Here is a 14,393-nt window from a genome sequence, read left to right as displayed (position 1 = left end):
GGAAGCCGTCCTAGGCGGCATGGCAGAAGTACCAGACATACAGACTTCCCTGAAACAAATGGGGATGTTCTAATTTCCATTGTCTTCTCAGCTTTGTGTTTGCTTAGACTCCATCCTATTCCCGGAGATTTGCCCATTCATAGGAAAGCCTATTGTCCTTCATCTCAAGGTACAAACTTTAAGGTATGTGGCCTCGACTCTCCAGACTGGAGCTGATCTCTGAAGTGACCAAGGTCTAAAAGTGGCAAACTGATCATCCAGCAAGTACTACAATATATACTCTACCTCAGAAACAATAAAGGACACTCACAGAAAACAATTTTTTAAATTTTTAAAAATGTTTTTGTTCTTCCCTTTTTTTTCATGAGACTCCATTATCTATTTACTTCCTAGGAATATCCTTTAGAAAATTTTTTATGGTGATTTACAATTAAATGTCAATATTGTGCTTAATATAAACCTCCAGAATATCATGTCTTAAATCCTGGCCTGTTAACTATAGTTAGGTGGTCATCATCATCATCATCATCATCATCATCATCATTTATTATTACTACTGTTGTTTGTTTCTCTTCTCTTGCAGATGCAAGGCATGTGGTCCTTCAATAAGTTGTATTTCTAGCTTAGATGAATGTTTTTTACCTCTAAGGTGGACAAGTTGAGATGAGGAACTACTTTTACAGCTTAGATACTGTTCTGCTGTGAAGAGACAACATGATCCTTGAAACTCCGATAAAAGAAAGCATTTAATTGTGGCTTGCTTACAGTTTTAGAGGTTTAGTCCATTATCACCATGGTGGGGAGCAGGGTAGCAAGTAGGCAGACATGATGTTGGAGAAGTAACTGAGAATTCTTCATCTGGGTCCATTGGCAGCAGGAAGGGAGAGAGCCATTGGGCCTAGTTTGGGCTTTTGAAACCTCAAAGCCTGTGATATACTTCCTCCCACAAGGCCACACTGTCAGCATTTTGCCTAAGCTCTGCCCCCCAGTTACCTGGCAACAGCCAGGCATGCCTGACTCACTATAAAAGGGGCTGCTCAAATCCTCCTCTCTCTCTTGACTTTGCTTTTGCCTTCCTCCTCCTGCTCTGCTCCCTAACTCTATTCTTTTTAAATATTTGTTATCAGATATTTTCTTTATTTACATTTCACATGTTATCCCCTTTCCTAGTTTTCCCTCTGAATATCTCCTATCCTGTCCCCCATACCCCTGCTCAGCAACCCACCCACTCCTGCTTCCTGGCCCTGGCATTCCCCTGTACTTGGGCATAGAACCTTCACAGGACTAAGAGCTTCTCCTCCCATTGATGATCAACTAGGCCATCGTNTGCTACATATGCAGCTAGAGCCATGAGTCGCACCATGTGTTTTCTTTGGTTGGTGGATTAGTCCCTGGGAGCTCTGTGAGTACTGTTAGTTCTTATTGTTGTTCCTCCTATGGAGCTGCAAACCTCTTCAGCTCCTTGGGTACTTTCTCTAGCTCCTTCCTTGTGGACCCTGTGCTTTTTCCAATGGATGGTTATGACCATCCACTTCTGTATTTGTCAGGCACTGGCAGAGCCTCTCAGGAGACAGCTTTATCAGGCTTTATCAGAAAGCTCTGTTGGCATCTGCAATAGTATCTAGGTTTGGTGGTTGTTTATGGGATGGATCCCCAGGTGTGGCAGCCTCTGGATAGTCATTTCTTCCATCTCTGCTCCAAACATTGTCTCTGTAACTCCTTCCATGGGTATTTTGTTTCCGCTTCTAAGAAGGATTGAAGTATCCATACTTTGGTCTTCCTTCTTCTTCAGTTTCATATGTTTTGCACCACATCTTGGGTATTCTGAGCTTCTGGGCTAATATCCATTTATCAGTTAGTGCTTATCATATGTGTTCTTTTGTTATTGGGTTACCTCGCTCAGGATGATATCCTCCAGTTTCATCCATTTGTCTAAAAATTTCATAAATTCATTTTTTAATACCTGAGTAGTACTCCATTGTGTAAATGTACCACATTTTTTTCTATCAATTCCTCTGTTGAGGGACATCTGGGTTCTTTCTAGCTTCTGGCTACTAAAAATAAGGCTGCTATGAACATAGTAGAGCATGTGACTTTATTACAAGTTGGAGCATCTTCTGGGTATATGCCCATACCATCATGTGGCTGGCCCCTCAGGGGGAAGGGATGTCTCAGGATGAGTCTGCTGAGGCACCCCCTTCCCCTACACCTGATTACACCTTCACCAAAACATATCCCCTCTCTCTTTATCTTTTTATAAACACAACACCCACCTCCTAATTCTTCTCAAATAGGGCCATTCCCTGATGATTAAGCATTCAAATCTATGAGTCAAACCACCTTGTATAAGATTTCTCTATAGTCATAAGGGTTCTTATCAGGGAGAGGTGGAGGACGTGGTGTAGACTCAGACAAGTTGACCTGATCTTGGAGACAGAGGCTACAGTCACTTGACCACAAATCAAGGATTGTCAAAGCCACTAGAATAGGAAAGAAATAAGAATGGGTTGCTCTGGAGCTTCTTCAGGAAGCCTGATAACAATCCAGACAATTTTAGCCATTGATCCTCCGCAAAGACTTCCCATTACTGATCTGTGAAAGAATAACTTATACCACGTTAAACCACCAGGCTTGTAATAATTTATTACAACAGCCGCAAGTAAGTCATGCTGTGTCCACGAACACTCTTTTACAGATTTCTACCCGAGGTGAATTGACTGACAGAAGGTTTTATTGGATTTACTTTGTTCTGATCCCTAAAATTCAATGTGAAATCAATACTCACTAACATTTTTCTTTCTGAGGCATAAATGGTGTTTGATGTTTTCTGGGAGAACAGCCCCTGTTCCATACATGCCTAAATTCTTGTGGTATCTTACATATTTCTGTTTCTTTTAGTAAATAGTGAGGACTTTGTGATGATGGCTAGACACTGGCTCTAAACCTTACTTGTGAAACAAAAGTAGGCATGAGGCCAGAATCAGTCATAGATATGGCCCTTTATTAGGAAGAACCCCACTGCATTTCTTGCACATTCTGAAGCACTTTTCACCTTCTGTTTTGAGAAACAGTTTTTGAAATTATAATATATTTGCAAAATTTCTCACTTCCCTCCAAACCCTCCCGTATACTCCCACTCCAAACCCATATCCTCTTCTTCATAAATCTTATTACACACATGTGTGAATACACAGTCCCAAATACAATCTGCTTACTCTGTATAATGTTATATGGATGCACGGTTTTGTAGGTTGATCATTTGGAATTGGATGATCAAATGTTCTCTTCTCTGAGGAAGTCTATTTCTCCCATCTTAGCATTTCCTGGATGTGTGTAGTTCTTTTCCTGGCCCTGAGGTCTTGTGGTCAATCCTCAATATACTTTAGCAAGACTATTGGTGGTCACATTCAGCTCCTGCTTGGGTAGATATGTTGGTGAAACTTTATAGGTGCAGCTTCCAATCTTATGAGGTGATATAATTTCATGCCAATCTCCCTGATCCTCTGTCTCTTACACTCTTTAAGATTGTAAGATTGTACTTTCTCTGAGGCGGGGTTCCCTCAGCCTTGTGTGGAGGAGAGTTTCACTGTTTGGATACTCAGAAGAGGGCTAGCAAGAAGGTAACCTTATGATACTATTGTTTTCTGAGAAGCTAAAGTTTTTGTTGGATCAAAATGTTTTATTCTAGCAAAGTGGGGCAATATAAGCCTCTGCACAATATCAGTAACCGGAACACCCAGCCGACAGTGCTCTGAAAAAAGAGTCCTTGGGCTTGTCAGTTTTCCAGATAGTTTTCATATAATATTCATAAGCCTTGTGGAATCTTCCTAGCTAACTCCATCTATTAAATATGCTTCATTTATCAGATGAATGATAATGTCTAAAATTCTACAACTAATGCTAATTACTGAAAATTGGTATTGATTAGGGGAAATATAAATTACGTGTAAGAATACTTCTGGAATATTTTTCTTGAGTTGGTTTCTCTTAACATGAGTGAACTATCCATATGTGGTCAAGAAAGTGAAGTTCCTAGAAAAAAAAATGAGTCAACCTGTTCTTCCCAAATTAATTAATGTAAATTACCTCCCAGGATATTGAAAGGCACTCAATACCCTCGCTTTGGCTCTCTCGCTTTGTGAGCTTCTTGCCCTGCTTTCGGAGAGTCAGTGTAACCGTGTGCCTGTCACTAGTTATTAGCCGACACTCATGGCTTCTGTTATGCATGTGTTTCTTCTATCAACCTGTCCTTTTTCATTTTGATTATGGTAACTCTTAATTTTCAGAAATATTTACTATCACTAAAACATATTCAGAAAAGTATTAGGTCAACATCTTTATTGGCTATTTACCTCCCCAGCTTACCATACACATGCATGTGCACACACACACACACACACACACACACACACACAGCCACACCTACAGTTTCAGTCTTAGTTTTCTCTGCAAATGAAGATCTTCGATGGAGATTCCATACTACTTCTTTCCCCACTTTAGATATGCCTTTTGTTTTTTACTGTTTCATATTATGTGTGTTTGAATACCTTTTCTGATACTGTAAGAAAATTCAACGGCTTATATACATCTCTTTAAGCAATAACTTGGCAAAAGTTCCAAATAATATATCTATATATTTCCAATCCCAGAAGCCTTGGCCTTACAATAAACAGTAAGACAATAGTTCTCTGGAAACTGACAAGGAAATGGAAGTCTGATTAAGTGAAAGGAAGACCATCAAAGCTAAAGGGCACTGTTTGTTCCTTCACAGGCAGAAAAAAAAATGTCTCCAACAGCTATTTAAAACAAACAAACAAGCAAATGCTCTTAAAGCATTGTTCACATTTTTTTGTACTTGGTTTGGAGGGTAAAACATGTATTCATATTTTATAATAAACATTTACAATGCAATCTTTAAGACTGGAAAAATTATTATCAATGCTTCAGTTACTATATTATTTGAGTGTAAATTAATGCCCAATTTCAAACTGAAAGAATATCAAATCCCAATGTTATTTTCTTGAATATTACATTTGTAATATCTGTTTCAAAAAATGTAAAATACCAGGTTTTATTTGTTTTTAGTAGGGAAAAGCTTATGGGGATAATTTCTCTATTTGTGATATTCTAGTTGCTAAACCCAAAGAATATCTGCCTAGGACCATTTACTTGTACAGTGGTTTTTAGTCTCAAAGCCACATACCCAGAACAACTGAAGAAAAGCATCCGATGGTAGAGGTTTGGGCAGCTCTGGTTCGTGATGGTGGTTCTACTTGAGATGGTTGATTCCTTTATCATGATTTAGCTGATCTCATTATTTCAATGAGCGTTTGTTCATTTTTCATTTGCTTAATTCTATTCATTGAGCCTTAGACACCATTTTGCTGAGAATAAAAACTGAAGGACACACAACCCATTACTGGGGACAATTTCTTTTTAATGGCCAGGATTTTGTAAGAAAGAAAGAAAGAAAGAAAGAAAGAAAGAAAGAAAGAAAGAAAGAAAGAAAGAAAGAAAGGAAGGAAGGAAGGAAGAAAGAAAGAAAAGAGAGAGAAGGAGGGAGGGGAGGGGAGGATAGGGGAGAGGAGGGAGGGAGGGAGGAAGGAGGGAAGGAAGGAAGGAAGGAAGGAAGGAAGGAAGGAAAGAAGGAAAGAAAGAAGGAAAGAAGGGAAGAAGGAAAGAAGGAAGGAAGGAAGGATAAAGAAAAGAGGAAGGAAAGACAGAAAGAATTTTAAGGATTATATTTATGCTGTGCATGTATTTAGACCCTTTTTGATCCTCTACCAGTAAAGTAAATGTTTCATTGTTGCATGGTCCTGAAGTTATTTTTCCCAAGTATGAAGTTACTTCATGCTTTGGAAAAGAAGTAAGTTTTTGGTGAATGATAAAATTGGAATATATGGAATTGTTATGTTTAATTTTCAGTGTATTACCCTATTGGTTTTCAAAAAATTTTATTTTTCCTAAATTACTGTAACCTTGGATGTGATTGCCAATCTTATTTGTCAATATGTGTTATTTATTTGTTTTAAAACTTTTGAGTTTAGGATTGTCTGGGCCTTAACTATGAGGTTTTATTCCCATTATCATTCTACAAAACAGTTTTCACTGTGAACCAAGATGCTAGAAATACATATATTTCAATTATGTTCCCCCAGAGGCCAGTAATTATTGGAAAAGCAGTTAACTGGTTTTATACTCAACCTTTGTCTAAAAGTTTGTCCCTGAAACCTGCAGTCTAATTGTCGTGGATTACAGGGCACATGGTGAATTGTGGCAGCAATTCTGTGGGAAATATGTTTGAGATATCCTTATTGGCCTGTATGATTATGCTAGAAAGTATTTTGCTAAAAATCTTTCATTTCATTTTTTACATCATTTTGAATATTTGAAAAAATATTTCTATTTTCTTTATTTTATTCCCTTCTTCTCCCCTTCATCTCCTTTCTCCTTTTCTTTCCTGGTAGTTTTATGTCCTAATCATTTTTGCTAGATGCTGGTCCCATTCGTGAGACATTGATTATATTGTTGAGATTCCTCATCTCAACCCTGTATTTCTGCAGTCGTAACATCCCATTACAGAGATTTCATATTACTTTAATTATCCTTCAGCGCATTTCAGAACTGATTAAGTAGAATGAGCTCTATCAATGGATCTTGATTAGAATATTCTAAGAACTGCGTCTTTCAGTATATTACATATAATATGTATTATATATTAACATTGTTCCCAATTGTTTAAAATGAAGATGAATTCTAACTAAACCATATTCTAGGTAATGACTCTGAAAACATTTTGGAAATACTTTTTCTTTTCAGAGCATTTATCACTCTAATCACTGTGTTTTATTAATATCATCCTATAAGTGATAATAAGAAGCCAGCCTTATTTTAGGCTTTAATATATCCATCCATCTTTTCTAACTATCATATCTGTAAGTCGAAAAACAGGGAAAGGATATAGAAATTCAAATGTTTAATCTAGTTTAAGTTTTCTTTTCATTGACTGAATGCATACTTGAACATTTTAAATGTTCATTATATAGACACAAGGTCTTGAGAGACATGAATCCTTATAATTGGCTTATTTTCTTACGTTGAGTTTATAAAACAAATATTTTTCAAGTGTGACATTTCGTCTACACCATCTTTTCCAATTACACTTTTTGACAGCTTCTCCTGTTTAACTCACCTTTGATCTAAACTCTTGTGCAACTCAGTCTGCGCCTGATTTTATGACTGAAGGGTGCTCACATTTTATCTATCAGAGCTGCCTTAAGGGCATGGAAATGGCAAAGGTGATGCAAATGATTTTATTAAATTATATTTATTAACACTTTAACTACAGCAATGCTTTTTAATGTATCTCTCTCTCTCTCTCTCCTCTCTCTCTCTCTCTCTCTCTCTCTCTCTCTCTCTCTCTCTCTCTCTCGTTTACTATTCACACACAATTTGTGGCCAGTAGTATCTGCAAAAGTGAAATAGGTTTTGAAGTCTTCCTGTACTGTAATAACGTTGGTGGACTCTATCCTGAAGCCTGTAGGAGTCTTACTGCTGATTGAAACCAAGAGCAGATGACAGGTGTTTTAGAAATAATGGCTAATGATGAATGTCATGCAGAACGCATTGATGGGAATGAGAGCTGACCAATTAACTAGCAAATGTCTCAACTCTTCACTGACCTCCAATGTTTAATATTTATTAGGGTATCAACTCATATTATTGATTTTAATGAATGGATCATAATGTTCTTTGCTATACCAAAGCACTTCTATTAGACAGTTGATAATGCAAAGAAGGAAGTGAAGACAAAAGGAAGAGAGTTATTGGTGAATGATGAAGTGTCTATCAGGTAATGATGCAGTACGAGGGATCCATTCATTGGATGTCTGTTGAACAGAGCATGGTGATGGACCAACTACATGATTTAGCCAGCAACTTTTATCTCTGTACATAGGGCCAATGAATATATTTTGCCTTTTTCTTATTTGATAGGCAAGTGTAGGTTTATGAGAAGATCAATGGATTTTTCACAGCAGATCATAATGGCTGATGTATGTTCCACCAGACAATCCCAAATTGCTTAGATCCTAGAACACAGATGACACTGCAATTAATCCAAGAGACAAGTTTCCCATAAAATAGTCATCATAATTTAACAATTCTCTTCACCTTGTTTCTTTCTCTAACAAAAGCAACGTAAAAGGAAGTGGTTTAGATTGCTCATAGTTCTAGGCTTTAGTCTATCCATGTGGGGAAGTCAAGAAGGCAGGAACTTTAAGGGGGTAGTCTATTAAACCCTCAGCTAAATTAACTCTTTGATCCCTAACTTGATTTTCTCAGGATATTTAACAAAGCAGGAGAAATGAAAGAAAGACAACAATATTAAGAACTGAAGTTTATGAAAATGTGTCCAGAAAAGTCACCTTGTAAAGAGAAGAGAGATGTTTGCTGGTTTGGAAATCATATAGAAATACATACATTTTTTTATTCGAATGGAAAAATATATTCTGTGAATAGTGCTTACCTGGTAGGTATGTGATACTGCTTGATAATTACCAATATTAATTAATGGAAAATCTGCTTTGTATGACTATTCTTAGTTCACACTCACATTACCTTGTGTATCATTGATTTAATGTTTGTTACAAAAGACTTGATTATCTGAATATTGAATATTAATCACAATCAGAAATCTAATACCCACCTCCCTATCCCAGCAATGGGCAAAGAGACACCTTGTTGGTGGAATTGATCTTATATCAGTCAGGGGCAGAGCAGATGGCAATCCTTTGTTCATCCTAGCTTGATGCCTGGGTTGGTGGCCAAAGCTGTCTTATGCATAAATCTCATAAAAATCAAATCAGATCAAATCCAGGCAGCACAGTGCAAAAGGAGGAAGACAAATAGAGACCTTAGGACTGCCATGCCACCCAGTGAGATGCTCTCCACCACATGGCACAGGTAGTCCATAGACACTTGCTTGTCACCATACCACATAGGACAGTCAGAGGATATTCTCCAGGGCCTTAGCAGCCATTTGGCCAGCATGAAGCAAGAGCCACCATAGTGTGCAAAAATGTGGTGGTGAGATGGGAGAAAACGAGGACTGGAACCGCTTGAGCATTATGAAGGGAGATGGAACTTGAGACTCGAGGGTAGAGAGTTGTGAGTCACCAGCCCATGACCTGAGAACATGGTGAGGTTCCAGTGCAAGCTGTCAGTGAGGGTCATGACTGAGTACCTGGTCATGCATTGGCAGGGATGGAATGGCTTAGCTGGGCAGTGGTGGCACATGCCTTTAATCCCAGCACTTGGGAGGCAGACACAGGAGGATTTCTGAGTTCGAGGTCAGCCTGGTCTACAAAGTGAGTTCCAGGACAGCCAGGGCTACACAGAGAATCCCTGTCTCGAAAACCAAAAAAAAAAAAAAAAAAAAAAAAAAAAGCCTACAAAGACCAAGAGTGGGAGAGTGGGAGAGCTGTCCCAGCCACAGACAGACTAGAGAACTTGGAAGAGTGGGCCCTGAACCTTGATTGGGCACCACCGTGGAGCTGGCTTTGGAGGCGTGGGTGTGAGTGACAAGAAAGCGAGCGAGCTGGCCCTGCATTTATCTAGTGTAAGGTGTCATGGGTAGTGGTGATGCCCTCTTCCTCCCGGGATTGCCACCTGCAGTCCTCAGAACGGACCTGGGGTCATGAGAATGGAAGAGCTAGTCCTGACCCCATCACTTGTTGTAGCACTGTGGAGAGTGGGCTCTGTACTTCTGGGCAATACAGTGGAGCCGGCCCTGATGGGAGAAGCATGAGCAAGCCAGACCAAGAGTGGGAGAGTTGGAGAGCTGTTCCAGCCACAGACAGACTAGAGAACTTGGAAGAGTGGGCCCTGAAACTTGATTGGGCACCACCGTGGAGCTGGCTTTGGAGGCATGGGTATGAGTGAGTTGGCCAGGGACATGAGAACAGGAAAACTGACCCTAACTCCTATTAATGGGAGCAGTGATGGAGACCCTAATCCTATGGATATGGAGAGCTGGAGGTCTGACCACCGCAGTCACCACACAGGTCCAGATCCAGGGCTCTGAATTGGCTCACCCCCAAGTCTATATCATCTGCAAATGGTTGGGATGCTTGAAAGGGCCAGTCTTGCTGCAGGATCTATGAGACGCAGGATAACCAGGAGTACCGATGAGGATCTGATATTGATGGTGTCACAGAAGCCAGAGATTTAGAACCAGACCAATAACTCATGAAAATGAACATTTGTAAAGGAAGATGTGTAGACAGAGGGATATATGTGTTTTGTGGGACACCTATGTTTTTCACATAGTGATGTATTCTCTCTTAAAAGAAACCATAAAACAGCTTTCCTTGTATCCACAAATATGGTAGAGCAGAAGACACTTCTATCATGTCTTTTGCTAAGAATGCATTAATCACATTTGTGAGGACTTCAATCTTTTGACTTTGTGACCATCTAAAGTCCTTACCTCTTGATATAGTTAGATAAAGTAAGAATTTCAACATGTGACCTTTAGAAGACAAGGTCATCACTCCATAAATAACCCCCATTTACAATTGTTAGGCTATTTTAATAATTAACGTATTTGCATTTCAGCACACTAAGGCATATTTTCCTTCAGGAAAAGCAAAAGAATATTTGTAATAAGTGGAACATTGTCCTAACTAACTTTTCGTGGTGAAGCATATTTAGAAGTGAGAGAAAGGGAATATTAGCGATTACCAATAAGTGTCAGTGTGAGATGCCTCCAGGTAAACAACATCGTCCCTGCATTTGTAAAAATGTTTCAGGGCTTTTGTTAGATGTCTCACACACTATCCCCACAACTCAGTAGGTTGGTGACTATCTGGGAAAACTGTGTCTTTCATGAAATTTCCAGAAAATGGATTTTTGTCACACAGTGCTTTAGACTAGTTTACAGAACACAGCTCTGCACATTCCTCAAAAGGACAAGAGTTTGGCCCTACAAACCACTTCTGTGAACCTGCACAATTGTTAATCTCTCTCCTATGCATGGTACCTTTTACAAAAAAATAATTAAATTTGCTAAGTAGATAGAAAATGGTATTGCTTCGTAGATTAAATTTGACCCCAAGTCCAATAAAATTGATAGGATACGTTTTCACATTAAATGTGAATTGAATGTATAGTCCACCTTCCTATTGTTTCATAAGAAGAATTTCAAAGTCATAGCTACAAGACATAAGCAGCATTTTAAATAAGTCTTCATAAATATTTGAGAAGAAACAGTCTGATAGATGTTTACAATTTAGTGTCATCCCCATTTATGAGAGTTTGTGGCATGGTGATGTTGCTAATCCATTCAGGATTAAGGCAGGATGTTAAGATATTAAGTGATCTCTACTTTCAATCACTAATTAACCAGTTAAATAACATAAGTGATGATAATAATAGTAATGGCAAGCTTCTCTTCAAATAATCGCTTTCTTTGGAACATCTGTGACAATAATGCAAGTATACCTTATAACTACTGAAAACGAGAGGTAGCAAATAAATAAGTATAAATGTGTCTATATTATTTGATATAATATAAACTGGACTTTGGAGTTTTATTAGAAAGACTGTCATAGCACTTTATTATTTAACTGTGTAATATAATTTCTTTTACTTTGAACCTAAAGCTGCAACGTTTGCACCAAGTTGAGACAATTTGGGGATAAAGTATAAAGCAAAGCCATTACTATTTACTACTGTTCTCAGTAGAACTTACAGCATAGCCACAGTACCTTTCTATGTTGTTGGCACTAAATGGTATTTAAAATATTTGAGGAGGAAAGGAGTGGTGATATTTCATTGTTACAGCACACTCAATCCTGTTTTTATGTTCATTCCCAAGCTGTGTGAGTGCACTTCCTGAGGAACACCTTCTGCATACTTAGGGAGACTGACATAGAGCTGATCTTAACAGGTTTAGAAGTCAGATGTAATTATTGCATGTCTTACATGCAACAATTATAATAATAATTGTAAAATAATAAGTAATAATTGTAAACAATCTAGATGAAGTATTCACAGGAATCACAGTAAAAGGTTATTAGTCATAATTGTATTCTCTTGTAGCAAGAACAAAACTGTCATTAATATTCTAAAACAAGATTTATCACAGTGACCTTTCCACAAGCCATGGCTCTCTTTCCCCTCTTATTCCTTCCTCTTTTTATTTTTTTTTTTTTAAATAGAGACATTTCTTATTTCACTTACAAAAGAATACTTTTGCCATTTTATTTATAAGTTGTTGCGGACTCTTGGGAACCATTTCCTGAAAAGAATCAAACAACAAGCAAACAATTAAAAAATTTAAAGTATGAATGATATTCTTGACCAGCTTTTAAAGTCCCGTATGGCTTAGTATTATAATTTAGGATTTCCACAAATATTGCTATTTGCTAGCACCAACCCATCTTTCCTGAGTCCCATTTCCCCATGGCTACTGGCTGTTCTGTAGTGTGAGAAAGCTTTACATCAGCTGGGCGTGGTGGCACACGCCTTTAATCCCAGTACTTGGAAGGCAGAGGAAGGCGAATTTCTGAGTTTGAGGCCAGCCTGGTCTACAGAGTGAGTTCCAGGACAGCCAGGGCTATACAGAGAAACAAAAACAAAAAACAAAAAACAAAACAACAACAACAAAAAAAGCTTTACATCCATGAATTTTCAAACCTCTGAGATTGCAAATAGAAATAAAGAGGGGATGGGGCAACCCACGCTTTCACTACTGGAGAAACAGTGTACAACGAAGGTGTAGAGATTATGCATAAGGAAATTCATCTATGTGATTCATTGTCCATGATTTGAATAGATTTGTAGCTAAATAGCATTATCAAGAGATAAAGAAATGTTTCTTTTCTTTCAATTTTGTTTTGGTTGCTTTTTGAGACAGCATCTCACTCTGTAGTCTAAGATACCCTGGTGCTTACCATGTTTTGCAGGATCACCTCAAACTTCTAGCAGTTCTTCTGCCTCAGAGCCTCAGTTCTGGGATTATAAGCATTAGTCAACAGAGGTGTCAATTTCATGTACCAATAAAATACTGTAAATCTAGTCATAAAAGGCCTATTCCTTATTAGGCTTATGTTCTCTTGATCGAGTAAGTAATATGCAAACATTTGCAAGGCAAGGCTTGTTCAAAAGAAAAGGCCCTTTACGTTTCCCAGACGTGGTAGCATAGAGGCTTTGGACTTAGTGCCTTGGTGATATGCAAATCATCCTGACTCATCCAGGATCCCTTCTAGGTTTCTGATCTCAGTTTGCTAGATACAAGTTTTATCACATACCTAATGAATGACCATCGAAAGTACCACCGCACTCTGATCATTGCTTTTGAGTAAGGATAAAAGAGAGACAGTATTGCTCCCAATGGAGAGATCAATAGAAAGGGAAAACTGAACCAGGGAAGCAGTCAGACAGACATCATTGCTTTGAGCAGTTTGATCTTGAGTGATAGGAACAAGTGTTAACTGACATGGCTGAGGGATGGAAAAGGTAAGACATGTAGAGAATTCTCTATATAAGATTTTCTATAAAGGCCAGAAAGAAATGGTGCAAGAAGAAGCAAATATGGTTACAAACTGTCTGATTTTTTTTTCATTTTTTATTTGCTTTGCTTCTTTAAATCTTTATATATGCACACATATAACTATATATGTTATATATTATAATCATTACTTCTATTATAGTAGAGGCATAGGAATGGGTGATATGCTCATTATGCATTGCTTTCATTTATAAGAAAATATGTGTTTATATGTGAATAGAAGTCTGAGAAAAAGAGTTGTGTGATGGCTTTACTTTTTATTGCTTAGTTAAAATATTTACATCAGTTATGCCCTTTATACACTCCATCTAATACATATGTTTACAAACCCATCCTGTCTCTCCTAAATCCATTGCCTCCTCTTCATTAACCATTTTCCATACACATCTAAACAAACAATCATATAAATGTCACTTCCTCCTGAGTCCCTTCAGTGTTGTCTACATGCACATTTCCGGGGCTGGCCTCTTTGAGTTGGATTGCAAGTCAGGGCATTCATTCCTGGGAATGAGTAAGACTCCTTTTCTCTGCAATGCTTAACTGCTTATAGCTGTTCACCTTAGGGCGGGGCCCTTGAGATATTCTCCATTTATGCTGAATATCAAGTAGTGCGGGAATTGCTCAGGTTTTGTGCAGGCAGCCATGCGGTTTCGATTTCATGGGCGTTGTTTCTCTGCAGTAGCTAGAAAGCTGCCTCCTAGGTCCTCTGACAATCTTTTCCCTACCAATCTTGCTTTAGCCTTCCAGGTAGGTATTGTGTGGTAGATACATGAGTTGGTTCTTCACATTTCATGGTTGCTTTTTCCTCTGCATTTTTAAC

At 38.3% G+C, this 14,393-nt stretch overlaps 1 protein-coding gene and 1 non-coding gene across 10 annotated transcripts in view; both read left to right on the top strand.

Moving 5' to 3' along the window:
- The window catches only part of Robo2 (roundabout guidance receptor 2), a 1,496,637-nt gene that overhangs the window by 706,062 nt on the left and 776,182 nt on the right, over positions 1 to 14,393 (top strand). The window lies entirely within an intron of this gene.
- On the top strand, positions 8,713 to 8,855 carry LOC115065118. The gene has a single exon (XR_003844921.1). It is a non-coding gene; the product is annotated as a small nucleolar RNA SNORA48 (small nucleolar RNA).

This window comes from Mus pahari, chromosome 12 (assembly GCF_900095145.1).
Source record: "Mus pahari chromosome 12, PAHARI_EIJ_v1.1, whole genome shotgun sequence".
Lineage (NCBI taxonomy): Eukaryota > Metazoa > Chordata > Mammalia > Rodentia > Muridae > Mus > Mus pahari.
This window is presented reverse-complemented; position numbering and strand designations above follow the sequence as displayed.